Genomic DNA, 15,757 nt, shown 5'->3' with positions numbered 1-15,757 from the left:
TGTCAGTTTTGCATTTTCCCTATGAATTAAGTTTGTGATGTGCAGATTGCTAGAGAGAATACATTTTTAAATGATGTGTGAAGTCACATTAAGTAATTTATGCACTCATGTCAGGTGCTCCATGTAGGTATTTCAGAAAGTAATTTTCTTAATACAGCTTATATAAATACTTAAAATTTAAAGAACAGTAGATATATAAGCAACAGTTTATCATTCACAAAATGACAGCTCCATATAAATATAGTGATTTCCCATTGGAATGGGCTGCCCAGGGAGGTGGTGGAGGCACCGTCCCTGGGGGTCTTCAAGAAAAGACTGGATGAGGCACTCAGTGCCATGGTCTAGTTGACTGGCTAGGGCTGGGTGCTAGGTTGGACTGGATGATCTTGGAGGTCTCTTCCAACCTGGTTGATTCTATGATTCTATGATTACCAAAGTATGAGTGTGATAGTACACAGGTTCAGAACATCAAAGGGTTTAATATTTCACAGGGATGTCAAGGGTCAAACTAGACACTAGTTTGACACACAGTCTGAAAAACAGAATGTAGAGGTTGGCAGATCACCGTTTTATGCTGTTCTCTCACGGATCCAACAAACTCAGACCTCCTACCAAATTCTTTCTGTTCAGACTACTTGTAGCATCTTCTGTCCACTATAGAACATCTATATCAATATCACTTAAAACATCAGAATGTGAAGTATTCCATATAGGAACTTTGTCTACAGCCACCCTCCATGTTGGGTTCTCATAATGCATCTGCCCCATTTTTCAGTGTTCAGCTTCCAAAGAAAATCCAGAACTGTTTAAATACTCAAGTTGTATAAACTTACTGGTGTAATTACTGTAATTGCATTGTATATGTATACATTTAAAAAAGAGCAGCAAAGCTGCACAGGGGTCTAAAGCACAAGTCTTATGAAGGAGTGGCTGAGGGACCTGAGGTTCTTTAATCTGCAGATAAAGAGGCTCAGGGGACACCTTATTGCTCTCTACAAATACCTAGAGGTTGGAGCTAGGTAGGGATCGGTCTCTTCCCCAAAAGAACAAGTGATAGGATAAGAGGACATAGCCTGAAATTGTGCCAGGGAAGGATAAGACTGGACATCAGGAAACATTTCTTCACCAAAAGGGTTGTGAAGCACTGCAACAGGCTGCCCAAGAAAGTCGAGGAGTCATCATTTCTGGAAATATTGGAATATTCTGATATCTGGAAAGACATGTAGAAGTGGGGCTTAAGGACATGGTTTAGTGTTAGGTTTGTGGTTGGAGACAATGGTCATTTCCAACCTAAATGACTCTATGATTTTAAATTCACACTTAAGTTTTGTGACTTTGGTATTTGAAAAACTGTTCTGTCAAAATTTCAGTGTAGATAATCACCCCCTACCTGTCTCTCCTGGAGTTGGAATTAAATAAGTTAGAAATTCTATAAAGAATGTGCTGTAGATTTTACAATTAACTTTGTATGTCAGAACACAGAGCACTGATTTCTATACAAAAAGGGTAAATACAAGTCACTGAAGTCAAACAGTAGCATGGTAATGTCATGTTTAATTCACATGTTTGTTTTATAAAATTTTTACCATTATTTTCAGCCTCAAGATTGTTTTACATATAATTATAACAGCATTTAAATACTACAGAATATTCCGGCTCTTTTTATATCATGTTAAGAGACTAGCAATGAAGGTGAAGAGGAGGGGAAATCTATCAGCTTGGCATACTGTGAAATAATTCAAGACTTCCAAACAGAACTGAAAGCTTAATATCCATACAGTTCCTCAAACCAGTAGGGGTTAAAATAGTTCTGAAAGAGCCCAGGAAGCCAAGCAGATTGAATCTGGTAGTATGAACTACAAGAGTTCAGTAAGCAGAAGGAAAGCGAAACACAGCAAATTGGAGATGTAGAAAAGATAGAGGGTAACATATGTATTGGTGGTATCAGGAGCACTGAAGCAGTTTCATCAAGCTATGTAGTTACAATACCGGCAGCATCTGAACAGAGTGTGTTCAGTCACCAAGCAAGACAATGAGATCTGAAATTAGAAACAAAAGTCTGGACAAGCAACATATACAGGAAGAGAACTGGGAAAAAAAAACTTCAGAGGAATGGAATACGTTGAACTGTGCAGCCCAATGTCTTAGAATACCGATATGCATACACACACACAAATATATAAAGTACCAGCAAAGTAAAGTAGGACAGAATCTGGGAGATTAAATCATCCAGAGAATATGCGAGCTCCAAAGAGCAGAGTTGTCTTGAAAGCAGAAAAATTAACAGAGTGCAGCTGTCTATACTGCAACCTCCTCTCACTCTCCAGAGTTCTTGAAAATTCTTCCTTGCAAATTGGTAAATCTCCTTAAATACATCTGGTCAAGCATGGGAAGAAAGGGTTCCTTAACATTATTTTCCACATAATTTTTCTTTTATTGCATTTCAAAGGTTCTCTCACCTTCATAACACTATAATGGGGCACAAATTGCAACAGGTTCCATGCCAGAGCTGAACCTTAGTGCTGCTGATGTAATTTTGAAAAGGTCGAAGCGGCATGGGAAGATGACAGCTGAATGGTGGTGTTAGATCACATACTTATTTCCATTAATCTTACCAAACTGCATTCAGAACAAAGCATACCTGAGGAAACTTCACATACGATTGGCAAGAGACAGAGCAATAGAATTAAGTGGAAAACTGCTTTCCACTACTCACTTTAGAAAATGCAGTTCTATTCTGTTCAATCCTGAATTATAATTCCCCAAATTAAGGTTTTACTCTGAGCCTTGAAGGTTGTGATTTAAATAGAAAGAAAAATTCTGGTTGTAAATGTTGCATTCACTTAGCTTTCAAAATCTGATCCATATTACGCTCTGCGTGTGTGAACGTGAGCTTTGTGGTAATCTACTCCATTTAGCACACTGAACTGATAGAAGCAATTCCATTACTTATCAGTACTGAAAAAGTGCTGGCTTGAAATTTTCCTTACAAAGGCCTTTTAGCAAGGCCGACTTTTAGTAGCTGTTATGGGTACCACTTAGATTTGTTCTCCAAAATCCTAACCCAAATTTTTCTCCAGTTCTATGTGAGTATCACCATTAACAATAACGATGTTATTTCAAGTTAACAGTTGAATAACTGAGCCAAATTAGATATTGGAAAATAATGGTGGAAATGGTACAGATTAACTTCTTGCTTTTTGTTTGTAACACCATTTGCATTGCCACTCCACTATGCCGTTTCTACCAGCCTCACTCCTGACGGCCTCTCTTACTGGCTTTAGAGACATTAACACAAACATGGTTAATACACCACCTGTTACAGCACATCATACATTTACCACACTGCGCAAGAGAGGGGGAACTGAAAGTCAGACACACAGTCACTCAGCCTTACAAAAATGAAGGCCATCAAACCTGCATTCCCTCACGCAGTACTTACAATCAGAAAATACAACGTTATGCTTTTTTGTGATGGATGGGATACCACAAAAATCTTCCATGTTACTTAGATGTCACTGATTAGAAAAGCTCTCAACAAACACAAGAAAATGCTGGTGAGACAAACTGATCTGTGTACTGGACTATTCATTTCTACACCATCCACCACACTTTTCCAATGCTGTTTTCATTCCCAAAGCCATTAAAACTTTAAACATTGAAACAAAGAGAGCACTGGATTGATTTTTTTTTTTCTTCCTATACCCATAAAACATCAACAGACTTTTGCATCTTCTTTACTTTGCTTTAAACTCAGTTCAGGAAAAGCTAATTCCTGATTTCTCAAAGAAAAGGAATGTTTGCTTTTTTTCAGTATCTTCCAGGCTTACATGATGTGACTGAAAGCAGGATGAGCACAGGGACATCTTTGAATAAGAGTAATTCATTGGTTTTGGAAAGCCATTTAACTGTTGACCAGGAAACAACTCTAATCAAAAGAACCTGTCTGCAAAGATAGTGCACTCAGCCCACTGTACAGATACATAAGGATTTAATAAACATTGTATAAAGGACTCTTTCTATTGCTTGTCCTCTCATTCTCTCCACTTTCTGAGCCATTTCGTTTTCTAAGAACTCTGATTGATTCATATGTAAAATTTAAGGTATCTTAAATATTGGATATTTCACCAGAGTAGTGAAATATGGTATTTCTAATTCACCTTCAAAGGTTTAGTTTTATAAACTTCTGTTACCTTTGTACTATTCTTCCTCAAATCTAAAATGAATATGTAGAAATCTACTCACTATGTCATAATGAGAGATTATTTTGGTTTGCAAATTCTGTTTCTGGATTCACCTGCATGCCTCTACATTCCCTTTATGCAGAAAATTTTAATATGTCTTACATCAAGTATTTGTAATATGACTTTCTCTATAGGGATTGTGAACTTAAATTACTCATCCTTTTAAAATGCTTAAGCAATTCCTCTGTCCTTTCTGTTTAATAAGGCACTGTAAACTTAAACACTACAAAATTAATGACATTTACTTTTCATTTAATGTCTTTAAAATATTTCTTTAAATAAAACATTTTATTTAAAGCCACACCACTCAAAAAGAGAGAACAGTACATAGCTGCTGCATCTTTTGTCTGAGCACATTTTTTTTTATTCCCTCAAAAAGCTGAAGCAAGCATGTCCAGGATGCTTCTTTTGCCTTGAAAGAGAACTGATATCTCATTCATTGTAACCTTCCTGCAATGAATAAGCATTAAAATGTCACAATTGTGCCTCAACCAATCAACTCTGATTAGCTGTCTTTGTCTATTCAACGATTTGAATTTTAACCTTGTGTGCTAAAAATTTAGAAACTTTGCTCAATATCAAAAAAAACCTCATAACAAAAGCCATTATCCATGAACTTGAAACTGGTTTAAGTTTGAAAATGAGCCCACTGAATTTCATTCACTATGCTGCTCTTTAGACAGAAAAGTGATTCCACAAAAAAGGAGGACTGAGGTCTCTCCTCTGTAGAGTTTACCCTAGCATCAAGCTCAAGCCTAAACTCTTTTTAAATAATGAGCATTTATTAAGAACAAAAAGAACAGGAGAAAAAGGGGGGGGAAAAAAGATATGTTGTGTAACTGTGGATTCTTAATTCTATTGCTGTAACTATATAGTCAAATAGATGACTATTATTTTTCATATTCTCAGCCCCTTAGTTGTTCTTTGAGAACTACTTCATTAAGAATTCTTCTCACTAGATACAGTTTTACTACACAAAGTCACATTGAAGTGAAAGATCCATGCACCATTGAGTTTAATATGACTTTTTATAATAAGAATAATATGCAGTTATAGTATATTGCAATGAACTACATTGTAAGGCAGGAAAAATAGGCTTAACTATACAATGTTTATATGGGGGAAAGGCTGACATTCAAAGACCAAAGGCCTAAAGGCTACTCTTCTCAAAATACAAACCTGTCATAATTTATTACAGTTTGGAAAACAGATTAATTTTTCTACTCCCCCAATTTTTAATTAAATATTGCTGCTTCTTCACAGCTCACAAGAAGGCCCTATCCCTGGTTTGACATTGCAAGCACAGCATGGATTCCCCTGTATGTACAGTACTGCAAAACTGAAACTAAGCTCTGCCTGGCTCCACATCAGCTCAGAGCTGAAAGCTTGTTGTCTTAAAGGAGAAGAGGCACACCCCACTTTTTCTAGCCAAAGTTTCAGATTACATTTTGTATATCAGCAAGATAAAACCCAGTACTTCCACTTGCAGATAAAATATCACTTCTTAATAAAGAAAGGTTTTAAGAGAAAACATGTCATCTGAAATAGTCCCTTTCCAATCTCAGGTATGTGTTCACTGCATCCTTTCACACTGCATGATGCATACCTTTCTCTAGGAAAAAGACCCCCAAAATTTATCAGCCCTGTATGGGTGAGGTGCTTATGAATCTGCCAGTTTTCCAGACATTGCTGCATTTTTTCAGATGACTAATTACAACCAGAGTACCTCCCAGGGAGTTTAGCTAGCTGTTGTAAATTAAACTGTAAGGCCTTATTATATTAATTGAAGAAGAAGTGCTTTGGAGACTTCCAAGAAAAAGGTTCTTTTGCCTGAGAAATGTCTTGAGGACAATCAGGAAAAATCTTTTAGAGTGATGAACGTCAATAAGATTGAAATCTAACAAAAGAAGCTTTCCTTCAAAGCTAATAAGATTCCCTCAGAAATCTGATCCCAGGATTACTGGGTAATCTAGCTTTTCCATTACTATTTCTCCACATTGAGTCATCTATGAAGACTTGCTAGACAACAACACCTTTAGAACTTCCTATTTAGCATTGTATTGGTAGGGCATAAATCCTGCCAGGCCAGTTTAACCCTTGCTCTCATCCTCCTGTTGTGGGTCCAGGAGTTCAGTGGATGAGCAAACATTGGAGGATTTGGCCCCAGCAAAGCCTTGAGGGCTAGGTGCTCAGCACCACCAAGTCAGGTGTCTTGTGCTGCCCCTCCATGTGCTTGCCTGGTCACACGAGGCCCCAAAGCTTTGAATTCATTGGCCAAAGCAATAATGCTAGTGCCTGCAGGCCAGTTTCATTTTCAAATTAAGGTATTTAATGCAGGGTGATTTAGAAGCCATTTTTTTCCAGCGCTGACTCTCCACCATAAGGAGCACTGCTTTCACGGCCCATTTAACTGGGAACCATAGTGGCCACATGTTTGCAGCTCCAAAAGAATCTTAGGGAATTTCCCAATGTTTTTAATAATAAAAATTAATCATTCTCCTGAATTTAATATTCATAATTCATATTTAATTATTAATGTCTACAGCAAGCATTCTGTGTTTACCACTGCTATGTGGTTCTATGTGCTGGAGTATGGGTGAGGAGCACAAGTACACTGGATACAGTTGTGTTTGGTACAGTTTCTCCAAACTGATGTAAAAAATGTCTACACACAGCAACTCTTCAACATCTAGCAGAGGCAGAAATTTCAGATCTCTGCTTTGGAAAAAGAGAAGTCTGATAAATGTTTCATATAAACTGCATGAACACAGTACTTTTACAAGAACTAATGTGATTCTGCATCATTTCCTCAAATCAAGACACAGTACATTTCTGCAGCACAATGTGAAACACTAAGGCAGCAGTCTCTCTCCATAACAAGCAATACAGAATGCATCAGAGTAACTTCCCTGATTTTAAAACCTTTCAAAGGATTTATATTTAGGAGTGAATTTTTATTCTCTGACTGGGTCCACATTTTTTTTTCCTTCTTAAATTTAAGTTAGCTCTGGTAGTATAACTACACCATCAAATCTCTTGGAAAAGACATCCTACCATACCTTGTGAGTTTATTGCATCCATAAATCTCCCAAATTCAGATACTTTAAGATCTACATTACCATATGAAGTCAATGAAAGTCAGAGGTTCTCAGGAACTCTTAGAAATTGTGAGTGAATTAAAGCCTGAGGATTCAGTTCTCAAGACTAAAAATCACAGATACTTTTAAAAGGTGGGTCTTCATTTAGTCATTGGTTTGAATGATTCCCCTTCTTTCTTGCAGTACTTCTGCAAATTTCTCTAGAGCCAGTGACAATGTTCCTCATAAGCAGACAGGCATAACTATCAACATATTATCTACATTCATCATCAGAACTCTTATAAAATGACAAAGTCTTGCAAGAAAAATACTGTGGATTTTGTGTTGTTTTATGGGTTTGGGGTTTTGTTTGATTTTTGTTTTCTTTGGGTAATTTTGTTTGGATTGGGTTTGGTTTGTTTGCATGTTTTCTGGTTTTGTTTCATTTTAGGTGGTTTGTTGTAATTTTTTTTTGTTTGTGGTTTTGTTGGTTGTTTGGAGGTTTTTTGTATGTTTGTGGGGTTTTTCTGAGTTTTTTTTTCCCCAGACATGGAGGAAAAAAAAAAACACCCCGGCTGCATTTTTGTCTGATTTAAAGTCCATCTGAAAACTTTTCATTTTGTTGATCAAGATCCAGCTCACCTTTGAAGCAAGCTTGTTTTTCATCACAGAACAGAATTACTAAGATGATGCCAGGCTATAGATTTTCCATCTCACATTAGGACTGCTTGGTGTGGATTCTGTACTTGATGACATGAGGAAACAATTCGGTCACTGTATAACTCATCCATCATACTGTTATAACCCCATGACGTACATGCTGCATCACTTTTTGAAGCTTTAAATAAGGTAATTCTTCATTGTTACATCTTATTTATTTTACTGCTTAGGCATAGATCTCATATATATCTTGTGAGAAGGCACACAGAAAAAGAGCAATTACTTTAGCCACATCAGTATTGACAAAATTTACTTGATTACAGTCAGCAAATCTATAATTTTTAATTCTGAAATAACTGAAAATCTTCAGGAAGAAGATCAGCATTGAGCACATTTAAATAGCTTCATCCTTATAGGATGTTTAGCACTTCAAAGCTAGTAGGATGTATTGTTTTAGCTACCATCACAATAAATTACAACCAAAGAACACACACCAAAACAACCTCACTCTACACATGTCCTTTAGTAGCTTTAAGGGATTTTCCTAAAGATATCTGAGAGAGCAAGAGGTACAGGTCCTGACAATGCAGAATAAAACTTTATGTGCATCTATTAATTAGTAGAAGGTTACTGTGGGACCTTTAAGTAGAAAACCACATTAACAATGTGACTAGAAGAGAAATAATTTAGCTGGAGGTTGCAATGATGATGAATAGAGGTTGCTATGAACTTGAAAATATAATCTGAAATTACAATGCTCTATCAAGGGTCAATGCCAGCTTTGTTCATTTAGTAAAAAGCTAATTATATTTACAACATAAACCACTGGAGATATTAAGCAATCAAAATAACGTTTTTAGAGGTGAATGAACAAATTGATTGACCAATTGTCAGCTCTATTGAGTTATCTTACTTAGAAAGCTAATCCTCACAAAATGAGACTGAAGGAAAACTACATTCAGAATCCTCTTGCCTCTTTGCTGCATCAGGAGTGTTTTAAGAGCATTCCTCCAGAAGTCAAATCAAAATCTACAAGCTGAGGTTACCAAACAGCCTACTCGAGATGAGGGAGAGCTACTTGCCTTTGCTGCTCTATAACCTAAACCTCAATCAATTACCGAGAACAGGCAGACAAACAAAGCTTTGCTGGACAATTGTTTCCAGCAGTGAGAAGTTTGTACAAAGCTTGTGCATTTAAACAGCCATTCAGAAGGTTTCCCACAGTTACAGATCTCAACATTACAAGACATCATGTTAAAAAGAGTTATGTTTATCTGAATGATGAAGTTGTCTTTTTGGAAAGACACAATAAATACATTCTGGGGAGGCGAGATGGCAAACCTGATGCAGAGATTTAAAACAAAGAAACAAAGAAATAAAAATAATGTCTAAGTCTCCTCAAAATACACAACAGTCACCACACTGCATAGAAGATATTTCTTACCATACTTGAATCCATGTTTTTAACACAATAACTCTTTGCTTTCTGCAGGAAATGGGATCATACCGTAACTACTGTGAGAGTTTCACACATGCTGATAACAATTGCAGTGGCTACTATCAGAAACAAAAGTCTGTATTACACCTTTTCAAACAGAGGAAAGGCTGAGAAGTCAGATAAAGGTGTCATGAAAAACAACCCTGTAGCAAATAATTTTTCATTACTGTCAGTTTTCCCCACAGCCTTGTCTTTTTCATCATCTGTCTGAATATGTAATTCTGACACTGTTAATGTTATAGCGAATAATGTATTTAATACAGTCACTATTAGATAAGAGAAATGCACAAGACCAGTGTGAATGAACTCGTTGTGATGTTTAAATAGATAGTATTTTTCTGGATTTTTATTCAAACTGAGCATTAATATTTTTGAAGAGACACTTCAGTCAGAAAAGGAGGAGAATCTTTTCTCAATGTGAACATCTACATTCACGCAGTATATGGCAGTAACAAAAGAAAACATGTTTCTTTGACTTTTTAACTTCAAAGTTACACATATTGCATTATTCTACACTTAGCTAAAAATACTCGGATTTCATGAGAAAAAAACCTCACCGTTTTAAATGTTATTTAGAAGGAAAATGTCAAGTTAAGTCTTTACTGCCCTCAGAATGGAAAGGATCAGCTGGAAGTGGGTTAGCAATGACAAAGAGCATCCTTGGAACCAATGTTTTTAGTGTTTTCTTTGTATTACCCTGGCACAAGAAACAGACAAGCACTGCTGAAACAAAGTTAGGGCCACTGTCAATGAGGAGTAGAAAGGAGATATCAAACTAAATGAACCGGATTATCTCCGTGACTGATGTTACAGAAAGGGAATGAAAGCCGTAAGTATAGAAGGCAAGATGATTCAACTAGTAACTAAGGAGAAAAACCCAATGCTACACCAAAGATCTCATCAATCAGAAATGACTGCAGAGCATAGGGAGGAGATGGACGCATTAGAAACCACAACTGCAATACATCCTTTATTGCTACAGACTGGTTTTGTAGATGTCAAACACAATGTCACAATGCAAAAAGCAATGTGTATTCACTGGAGTTACTGGTACTAATCCTATGTAAAAATGTACTGGAGAACCATCATCGCAAATAGAGTAAGACCTTGTTTTGTTCATGCATGAACACAATGTCAAGCGGAAATGAATGACTTTTATATATAGAGAGACATTGTGTCAGGTTTATGAGATGGTGTTCTGTAAATATTAAGTCTGGTATCTCTTGTTGCTGCAAGGATGGCCAATTAAACTGGCTAGCAGGCACAGCTCAGTCTACTTGAGCTATTGCCTGTTAGATCTCTCACATCTGCTCTTGAGTATTGCCTTGGACCAGCCCTGACAAGTAGGTTAGAGACCATCCCTGACTAGAATAACCAGGTAAAGATTTTGGTCCCCAAGAATCCATGAGTGCACCTGTAGAGGATGCTATTAAAGCTTTGACATGAAACAGATAAGCATAACCTTGACATGTTGCAGGGGAGAAAGAAAGCAAAGGAGTGAATGAAAAGATTAAAAGGGCTGTTTATTTTTAAAGATCAATGCAAATTAGGGCTCACAGCCACTTCACAGACTTATGAAATTAGCAGAGTTTTCTGCCTTTTACACCTATCAAAGTCTAGAACAACTTTTGGAACAAGTTTCAGAGGAGAAACAGCAGAGTTAAAATAATTTAGCTTTTATTAAATGCATCTCTGTAAATTTAAAAAGGGAGTATTTTTATGTGGTATGTGATTGATGGGATCAGGCATACTGATCTTTTCAGATGATTGCTTGAAGCCTGATAAACCCACCTCCCAACTCCAACTACATGTTTGTTTACATGCATCAATAAAAAACTTCAACCACATATTCAGGAAGTACACTGGAAAATCACAGTGTCAAACTTTCACCACAACTTGTATACTAATCTGAAAGAAGAGCAAGTAATAACCACACAACAACAACATTTCCTGAGAAGCTAGGTCAAAATTATCTTCAACCCATACCCAGTCAATTAGGAAAGGAATTTTATATCTAAGTGATCTTGCATGCATAGTTAGACATTACAGATTTATTAGCAGTTGATATGCACTTAACACAATTAAAGAGAGAAAATCAGGTCCTACCTTTATATACAAAACTATTAGGAAGTTGTTACAACAGCTGTTGCAAATTAATCCACCATAATCCTTCTCTATTCTGCCATTAGTTACACACTAAAATCAGAGCTTCTTGAAAACCAACAATAAAGATGCATGAAATTGTTCTAATTACATACTTAACTTATGAAAAATGAGACTGTTCCATTTGTCCCAATTCAAATCTCACAGAAAATTAAAAGATAAATTAAAGCATCATACTCTGAATCTGTTTACAGTCGCTTTAAGATTCCCACCTAGTGAGACCTTACCTTAAGATACTTTGCCTTAACATTCTTATGACTAATTTATTTTCTCTTCACCTATTAAGCTTATCCTCCATTATAATAAACTACAAAAAAAGTGATTACATGCAAAAAACCTCCAAAAACCAAAACCACAAAACACCAAAACAAAAACTCAAACTACAGAAAAAAAAACAACCCACTGTAAAGTACTCAATTTATTTCATTTTATAGCCAAAGCTTTTTTAATAGGCTGTTTCATCACCACATTCTTTATACAACCCAACTAGGAAGACAGAAGTGTGAAAGGAATTGGAGAGGATTTAGGAATGCTGAAAAATAAGAAAAGTTACAAAGAAAAAGAAAACCCTCTTTGGAACATTGGAAAATTACCTGTCACCAGTGACACTCAGCTGTGAAATGATGGCATTGTAATATCTTCATCTAAAGAACCTTGATTTGAAATACTTATAAAATACATGAAATGGGCCCCCGGTAACAATGAGAATCGTCAAGTACTGAAAATAGGAAGCATTGCAATGGAATTTTTTTCCATCAAGCTTAATTCTTGTATTTCAGAATTGGAAAAGTTATTTTGTTTGTGGGTTTTTTTTTTTTCCTTCTAAAGAATGACTATGTTATTATTCTAGTCACATGCTATGGCAAGGCACATCACTAGCTATATTCCACTCCCTCAACTAGCAGTCATTGCAAACAACTTCTAGAAACCCCATGTCATGGTAGGCCTGATGGGTGAGAAATAGGCTTATACATGTACTGGCTTGCCCAGGCACGTTTTTCTGCTCCTGTGATAAGGCATACACACTTAGAATCATAGAATCAACCAGGTTGGAAGAGGCCTCGAAGATCATCCAGTCCAACATATCCCCCAGCCCTATCCAGTCAACTAGACCATGGCACTAAGTGCCTCATCGAGTCTTGCACTTAGCTTGTGCAAGCCTTGTGCAAGGCCTATGCTTTGCCCGGATTTGGGTAAAGCAAGCCTATGGCTTCATCCAATATGGTTAAGCTTGGCTAACTGTCATTCTGGTTGACTACTTTGTGTCCAAAGGCCCATTAGACTCATCCCACGTCAATAAATAGTGATACATAGGTAAATGCAGTGTGCTCTGCTGTTCTATTCGTGCCTGCTGTTACCTGCTGCCATTGCTTACTGCCTTATTGTTTGCCTGGAAACTCCACTGTCTCCAGTTTACCAGGAATAGACTCTAAATGCCTCTACATGATTAGCCAGCATAGTCAGCATGACATCATGCTGAGACTGCACATTGCAAGACATCCTGCCTACATCTGAACGTCTCCTGCCAAGATGAGAAGTCCTAGATACACAGATTGTCCAGAGGAGCCATGAGAAAAGGTCAGAGATTGTATGTCTCCTTTCCCCAGAGCCTGGGAAGAATCAGAAGTCTCAGGGGCTGACAAGACAGTATTCCCTGAAAGCGTTTGGATACTGTCTGAAGTTGTAGACAGGAAATAATAATTTTGTGAGTGAATACTTAGACCTCTCTTTGTAATTCACTTTTGCATTCTGCCATAAGTAGAAAGAAACTCCCTGACTCCATCTAGTGGGCAGGTGGTATATTGACCACAAGCGATATTTGTCTGCAAGAATTTTCTCTTTCAGTTCAGTTAATGCCTATATTTTTGCAAGTTATTTCCAGATCTAGTTATTATCTGTAAAATGTTTCCATGACCATGCAAGAAGTGATTATTATTAAAATTAGTGGTTGGGGGTAGTGAGAGTTTTTAATATCAAAATTAATAAACAATATTAATTTTGTAAAAATATAATCTTGCATTGATTACCCCTTCATAACACCCTAATACTGAAGGGGGTGGAGGAGAAAGCACAGAAACCTTGCAGTTATTCTTACATCTCTATGTTTCTCCTCTGAGAAGCTAAGTCTGCATTGTCACATTACAGAGGGAGTTTGGCAGTTCAAAATACTCCCCCAAAATACAAAAAAAATGGTCATCCTTTTGTTTAGGAGACCCCTTCCTTGTACATTTGGTATAGCTTTCTTGACTTTTCATTACAATGAGGGATTGTAACATTTCATCATAACTATGAAATTAAAATTCAGATAAACAGTATCATATAAATGAAGATCAAACAAAAGCCAGTTTTTCTCTCATCAGTAGTTACTATCAAACAGCTGACTCCCGGTGTTTCTCTTCACCTAACCCAGACACAAAAGGAGTGCCAAGCAATACATGTGAACTCTACCCAAAGTACATTTCTCAAAAGATACGACTGAAAAGACAGAAGACTTCAGCATTAATTTCTATGTTGCCAGAAGACTATTGTTTCAGCTTATTAAAATTTATTTGCTTCAACAAATATCAAAAGAGAAAATGGAAAATTTGAAAAGAATTCCTGGTGTAATTCTGCTAGTCTATAGCAGTGACAAATATAACTGGACAATGATGTCACAAGATTCCTACAAGGTAATCAAGTTTCTCAAGTGCCTTCAATTACATTTCTAATTTGTTGAGGAAATTCTTTGATATATAACTGTTATATTAATATCCACTTAAAGAACTTAAAAGTAAAGGTTCAAGTCTGAGAAGTCATCTTGCCTGTCCTGCTGTGTAAAAACGTAAGTCCTCACACATGTTTTAGTCTTTAAACACTCCACAGACAGACAAAACATCGTGATAATCTGCCCAGCTATGAGGAAGGGGCTACAGGAAAGATTTTACACCCATTTTCTCTTCCTACTGTGATTTGCTAGTTCTATTTATTTTATAACATGCTGCAAAATCCTACTATAATATTTCCATGTAAATAACTTAAAAATAATTCCCCAAACCTCTCAATCTTATCAAAAACAATAAATCTTGTTGCCAATCAAGCAGGCATGAGAAAATTCAAGACTAATAATATGCATACTAAAATATTATTTCACAGTTTTCTGCAATAGTATCATCAGCCTTCTCTACAACGCTGCTTATGTTTGGCCTCTCTAGTATTTATATATCTGATGTTACAAGCAGTCCACAGACAGTTTTTAGCCACAAAATCTCAGAAGTATAAACTCTCATATTAACATATCCTTTAAAATTTGTCTGGTTTTATTCCAAGTGGAATATTATTCTAAATAGTCTAAAAAAATGATAATGATAAACTGCTCTCAAGTAGCTCAATTATGACCTGTTTTTTGTGTACACACAGATATGAATCTACATTTCTTGAATACAGAAGTGTATGAAAAGCCAAGCAACTGGATCCTGAGAAAGAAAGGGCTTTCAAGCTCCCTGCAAAAATGTTCTACAAGTAAAATTAATCCAAACCAAAGAATTAGTTTGCTTGGAGAACACCTCTAAGATCATTGAGTCCAATTGACCAACTAGAAGTCTAAGCCAAGGTATATTTGGCAGCATTGGCCAGACTTTTCAAAATTGATGTACAAAAGTTTGAAGTAACACCAAGAATTACCAACAAACTGATTTCTTTCTGAGGTGGAAATCAAATTAAAAGGCAAACCTTTCATAGCTTCTTTTAGTAGATCCTATCATTATTATTGATAACTTCTGTTTTGAACTGGCATATAAACCAGCTCAGCTAGTGGTAAATGTTATGGGAAAAAATCTTCACTATTTCAGAGATTAATAAAACTAGACAAGTATATAGATATCTATATAACAATGTTTCATAAAACATTTTTATTCAGTTAATAACTTCTGTTAGCTGTATCCAAGAGGGATAAAAATATTTAATGATATCAACTATCACTGTTCTATGCCATGTTAATAAAAACAAATCAGTAGAAGGATGCTTCACTAAACAGCATCATTATATCTACTACATATTTGCAATAGAATAGCAGTCTATTAACTGCAATAATCTTATGTAGTAGCAGCAGTTCTATGTAACTGCAGATAACTCAACTC

The sequence above is a fragment of the Pogoniulus pusillus genome, chromosome 20 (assembly GCF_015220805.1).
Source record: "Pogoniulus pusillus isolate bPogPus1 chromosome 20, bPogPus1.pri, whole genome shotgun sequence".
Classification (NCBI taxonomy): domain Eukaryota; kingdom Metazoa; phylum Chordata; class Aves; order Piciformes; family Lybiidae; genus Pogoniulus; species Pogoniulus pusillus.
Note: the sequence above shows the minus strand (reverse complement) of the source record.